This window comes from Manis pentadactyla, chromosome 11 (assembly GCF_030020395.1).
Source record: "Manis pentadactyla isolate mManPen7 chromosome 11, mManPen7.hap1, whole genome shotgun sequence".
Classification (NCBI taxonomy): Eukaryota; Metazoa; Chordata; class Mammalia; order Pholidota; family Manidae; genus Manis; species Manis pentadactyla.
Window position 1 is genome coordinate 70,542 of NC_080029.1, and position 5,770 is coordinate 76,311.

Genomic DNA, 5,770 nt, shown 5'->3' on the forward strand with positions numbered 1-5,770 from the left:
GAGGGTCCATTCTGGGGCTCACCGCCACAGCCTTACCCCAGATCCTTGGTGGCTAGGTCACTTTCCAGACACACTGGGCATGGAGCCTATCCCAGGGCCCAGCACTTCTGCCCTTGGCCTCTGTCAAAGCCCAGAAGACCACACTCCTGCCTGGGGGTGGAGTGTGCATGTCTCTAGCCCCAGTGGGGAGGAAGAATCTTGAGTGTGCACTGGGGGCCAATTCCACAGGGGCAACTACTTTAGGGCCCCTCTTCCGCACACTGTGGACTCACAGTCAAGCGTCCTGCTGGCACAGGGCCCACATTGTCCTGGGGCAGAGAGTGAGTCAAAAAACACAGAGTGCTGTAGCAGGGTCAGCCTCAGTGGGAACGTAGATCTGGGAAGAGCAGGAGGGCACACAGGAGAGGGGAGTCAGTGAGGCCTCAACCCAAGATGGAGGGAGGAGGCCAGGACATTCAGGGCAGACTTCTAGCTCTACACACTGAGATGCTCCAGGGTTTGGGGAGGGCACAGGCACCTAAGTCTTTGCAGAGCAATGCCAGGTAAGCTGCTGCAGGTGGTCTAGGGACACACTGGCAGCCTCCCATAAGGCCTGGATTTGGGGCTCAGGAGGCCAACCCATGGGAGATGGTCCAGAGCACAGACTTGGGACCCCTTTTTGAGAGAGGATGGAGTCAGTCACCCACCTTGCTGTCTTCCTCTTTAGCTGGGCCTGGTCCCCTGTGAGGATGGTTGAAAGGACCAAAGGGCAAGACCTAGCCTCTGCCACCTCTGCACCTGCTTCTGGGCCTCTGATCTTGGCCCAGCCTGTCCTGAGTCCCCTGGGCATGATGCCCTTGCAGGTGCTGCCTGGGGCCACATGCCACCCCCTTGCCTGGATGTTTGACCCACAGTGGGAAAAGGCAGCTGCCTCCAGGTAAGGGAGTTCAGTGGGCACAGGGACAGTGTGGGAGTGCCTGAGATCCTGGTCCTGGTCCTTCCAGGCTCAGAGATAATAGGTGGAGAAGGATGCACAGCACAGAGCTTGCTGCTGGTCTTGGACAGCAGATGAGCAAGCTTGACATGTGGCCTGTCCTCCGCTCCACCTGTGGCTCACAGTCTACATGGGGCCTCAGACAAGGAGGCCTGGAGTTGCACACCTCTCATGAACACAGGGGCTTTCTGTGTACGGAGATGTGTTGAGGGCTGTGTGGGGGTCTCAGCCAGGCTGCAGAACAGAAAAAGGAAGGCTTGATGGCTTTTCCCTCTGCCTATCCCCAGCAGGTCAGGTGTGAATGGACCATGCCTGGGACAGAGCCTGTGGGCCTTGGCCCAGCATGGCCAGTGTCCTAGTGTGGGAGCTGAGCTGGCAGGACCTGCACAATCCCTGCCCACAGAGCATGGACTGGGGCAGCCATGGGGGCAGTCACTGCGAGCCACTGGTGGAGTACCTGTCACCTGCCCTGCTGGTGAGTGCTGGGGGCTGGGGGCCCTGGCCACAGGGGCTTGTATAGGGTGACTTCCCAGGCCAATGTCCAGCCTGCCCTCTGTCCCCAGCTGTCCTGACCATGCTGGAAATAAGTGGTGGGTAGAGGAAGGGAACCCAGGCACCGGAATGGGCTAGTCAGGTGGGGCCATTCTGGGGTCTCTCTGCCACACCAGGGCAGCTGGTGAAGACTTTCTCCCAAATCTGGGGTGGGGTTTGCTGTCGCCTGCACCCTCACTCTGAGGCAGAGCAGGATCTGCAGAGCTCTCCTAAGAGTAGGTTCCGGGTACCCAGCTGGGAGCTAATCCCCTCCCAGCTCCAGCCCCGCATCCCTTCCTGGCCACGCCCCTTGACCGCCATTGGCCATACAGAGGGGGCAGACCCCATGGCGCAGGCCCCTCCCCGACTCTCCCACAGCACCCCTACCCTTGCACACAGGCTTGCACCTGTGATGCCCACGTGGAGGGGTTTCTTGGACACCCCAGGGAGGTGCGCCCACTAACACACGGCAGAAGGAAGCCTGGCAGCCGGAGGTCCCCGCCCATCTTCCAGACCAACTCAGAGAAGGTTCTCTGATGACCGGTCACTGACGGTGGAGGGACACTCCCTCCCTGCCACGCCTCATTCCTGCAGTGCCCACAGCTCCCCAGTGCCCTGGTCCAGCATGGAACCGTCACATCAGGATGGGTCCCACCTGTGGTTCCTGGATAGTCCCTAGGTAACAGAGACAGCCTGTCAGCTATAGGCCTCTTCAAATGGGCCAGTTCTGGGGTCCTGCAGCCCTCAGTGCTTATGAAGTCTGGGTGCTCAGACAGCAGGTAGAGAGAGGCATTGAAGGAGCTGATGTTCATGGGGTCCTGGGTGGTGGTCCTGCCTCAAGCCTTCCTGTGGCCACAGGGAGACCAGAATGCACTGAAACAGCCTGACTCTGATGGGGCTCTGCACAGGCTGGAGTCATGGCGGACAGAGCAGCTGGCCTGGAGTAGAGCCCCAGGCACAGAGGTCCTGTCCTTCTCAGGCCCTGCCCCAGACAACAGGACAGGGTGGAACTGGGTCCAGCCCGACCACTCCAGAGAGCACCAGGACCATAACTGGCAAGCAGTGACCTCCTCCACATGCTGGTTGGTCCAGTCCTCGTCTCCCACCCAGCACCATGCACTGGGAGCCTGATGCACCAGGCCAGGCAGGGCAGATGGAGGAAGGCCTCCCCAGGAACCCTCAGGGCTAGAGTTGAGCTCACACAGGCCAAAGCTTAGGAGACAAGACCCAGGCTCAGGGCATAGCTTCAGGTGTCCCTGACGCCTGCTGGAGTGTCTGTGTCCATTCGTGAGGGACAGTGGCCAGCAGAGAACTTGGCAGGATGAGACAGGGGCACTCAGGCCAGCAGTCACTGCATCCTACTCAGATAAACAGTGGGGTCCTCTTCCCCTGAGAGATGTCCCAGCCACACAGAAGGCTTTGTGCAGCCTGGGGTTCCCAAAATCAGACCCAGTTGGGGTGCAGACTGGCAAATGGTGTCATGAAGCTCTGTCCTCAGACCCACGTGGACACTTATCCTCAGGGCCCTGCCCACCTCAGACATCTTCTGGGTGTGTCTTGTTGACTATAAAGTGCTTGCAGAAGCCCTGGTGGGCTTGCTCCCCCGAAGCTTGGGCCCAGCAGGTCTCTGTATCTGCTTTCCATGGCCACATGGTGCTGACCACAAGGCACCCAGCTTCTGCTGAGGCTTGGGGGTCTGTAGGCCACTCTGCTCCAGGCCATTCACTGGGCTCCCACTAGGACCCTGGTGGAAGGGAACACATGGAGCTGCCCTTCTCATGATAAATAGTGGGGGTGAGCCACAGGTGCCCACTTGAGAGCTCCCTTGGTCAAGTTCAGCATATATGGGCCATGTGCTCTGGGGTCTGTATTGTCTCTGGATGGCAAGTGGGAGCACAGTTCTAATTCAGAGAGGGAGTGATGAGGGGGAGCAGTAACCCAGCTGCTCCACATTCAGAACCTCCCCTTCCAAGTCTCCACACTAATGACATGTCAAGGGGGTCCAGCATCCTGGGAGGAAATGTTTGCATTGCCTGCATCTAAAGGACTGGTCCTGGGGACCCCATTCAGCAAAAGACCACTGTGGACACCAAAAGCTAGCCTGCAGAGTTGGGGCATGAGGGAGAACTCAACAGCTCCTCCCACTGGATAAGGCAGGAAGGGAGCTGAGCTGTCTGGTGGTCACTGGGCTCTGGGTGAATATTTGCAGGGCCCCTGTGCCAGGGACATGCCTTGAGGCCCTGTGGCCCAGGCCTGGCTCCTGTCCACCCTGGGCCCTCTTCCTTCTTCACTTGGCCCCTGGCTGGAGAGAGAACCTGCCTTTGTGCACATGGTCTGAGCACCATTGTTTCAGACAGTCACAGCCAACCCAGACCAGGCCAGTCCAAAGCCCTTTGTGCTTCTAACACATCTGAGCCTGGGTGATGTTAGGTATGAAAAGCCACACCTGTGATTTCTTCCAGACTCCTTCCCCCAGACCCGGTCACCATGACCCAGGGGTCTTGGGCTTCCTGGAGGCTGCAGTAGACGCGAGGTGGCCTGGGTGTCCCCAAGGCTGACTCTTTCTGGGTCATTACCACTCCATTCCCTCCTCAGCTTTATCTTTTCCTGACTGGAGTTGAGACACCATTTCATTTTTCAAGCCCACAAGTTTCAAAGTGCCTGGCCTCTCTTCCCACACTCTGAATTGTGCCTATCCCAGTAGCTTGTCAAGTGCAGGGCCAGCTCACTGCCTTCAATGTGGGTGGGCCTCTCTGCCCAGTGTCACAAATTCATTGCATGAACCTTCTGCCAGGGACCACAGGAGACCATGTTACCAAATTCTATTGTCACGGGATAAAGGTCTCCATCTTTCCAGATCCAGTGACACTCACACCCCAAATCCAACATCATATCATTTAGTTGTGTTTGCTGTGGTAGCAATTGGAACTGCATCTAGGCACTAAGTTTTGTATGAGTCAACTATTGCTGCAGTCATGCTGTATAACACAGAACCCCTAAACTCAGCAGCTTGCAGCATAAATGTACTTGTCCACAGGTTTAAGGCTGGCTGTGGTTCAGCAGAGTGGGACTTCAAACTCTGGGCTATTTTGGGTCTGTTCCTTGGGGACCACACTCATCAGCGCAGGCCCTTCTCTGGCAGGGGCCCCACCAGTCAAGCAGTAACCTCTGCCCATGTCACATTCCCTCATACTCCACCAGCCAAAGCCACCCATGGCAGATGTCTGCCACTTGCTCTAGTACCAAGCCAAAAAAAGGGTGTCACTGGGAGAGAGTGACCACTGCCCAGTCGAGGGCTGACTCCCCATGGTTCCTGCAGCAGGCCCTGGCCCAGGTAGATGACCTCTGACTGGTGAGCATGCTGGAGATGTGTGTGAATATCCATGACAACAGCCTGGGGATCTTTGGTGAGAGCCCCTACCTGTCCACCCCACACTGCACCCTGCAGACCTGCCCTGTATCCCACAGGCTCTCCCTGTACCCTTCTTTTCAGGGACCAGTGACCTGTCTTGCAAGGTCAGTGGCCTGTTCTTCGAGAGAGTCAGTCCCTGAGACCCTTTCCCAGGGGCTTTGGGTAGCACAGGAACACTGGCTGGGATTCCTGTCCTTTGGCACCAGTTCTGCAGGCTGATGGAGGCTGTGGTCTGGGTATCCCTTGGGTGCCCATGGCAGGCCGTGGGAGGTGGCTGGGGACAGGACCCGAGCTGTGGCAGCCCTGCCCATGCCATCCAGACTCCACTCCTCCAGGCTGACTCCTTGAGTCCAGCGGCTTTGTGGCAGCCATGGTAGCTCTGAGGTCACCACTGGGGCTCTGAGCAGCCATGGGCAATGGTGTCTGAGGGGCCCTGGTGACTCTGGATGGTGCATATTTGGGCCAGGGTGGGCCCTGCCGCCAACCTTCCCCTCCCATGGCCCCACAGGGGTGCACCTACCCAATCTCAGGCACCTGAAGCTGAATGGCAGCTGCCTGGGCTCTGTGCACTGAGGATGAGAGAACAGTGCCAAATGTTAGGAATGAGACGTTATGGTCAATGTAAGAACACTAACAGCAATGTTGGTTGATAAGGAAATCTCCCAGAAAGCAGGAGAAAAGACAAAGAGATGGAAATGGGAGAGAGAAGGCAGAAAACAAGAGTCATGTCCAGAGGACACACAGGGCAGTCGTAGAGCTGCAGATTGGCACAGGGTGAGAGAAAATACAAGCAAAATGAGATCAAGAACATCGCAGAGGCCAACTGACAGGGTTATGGGTGGTGGTCCCATGCC

At 57.5% G+C, this 5,770-nt stretch overlaps 1 long non-coding RNA gene across 1 annotated transcript; it reads left to right on the forward strand.

Moving 5' to 3' along the window:
- Positions 1 to 1,324: 1,324 nt before the first annotated feature.
- Positions 1,325 to 5,466, forward strand: LOC130679420 (uncharacterized). Its single transcript, XR_008992367.1, has 3 exons — positions 1,325 to 1,448; positions 4,824 to 4,911; positions 5,425 to 5,466. It is a non-coding gene; the product is annotated as an uncharacterized LOC130679420 (long non-coding RNA).
- Positions 5,467 to 5,770: the final 304 nt, after the last annotated feature.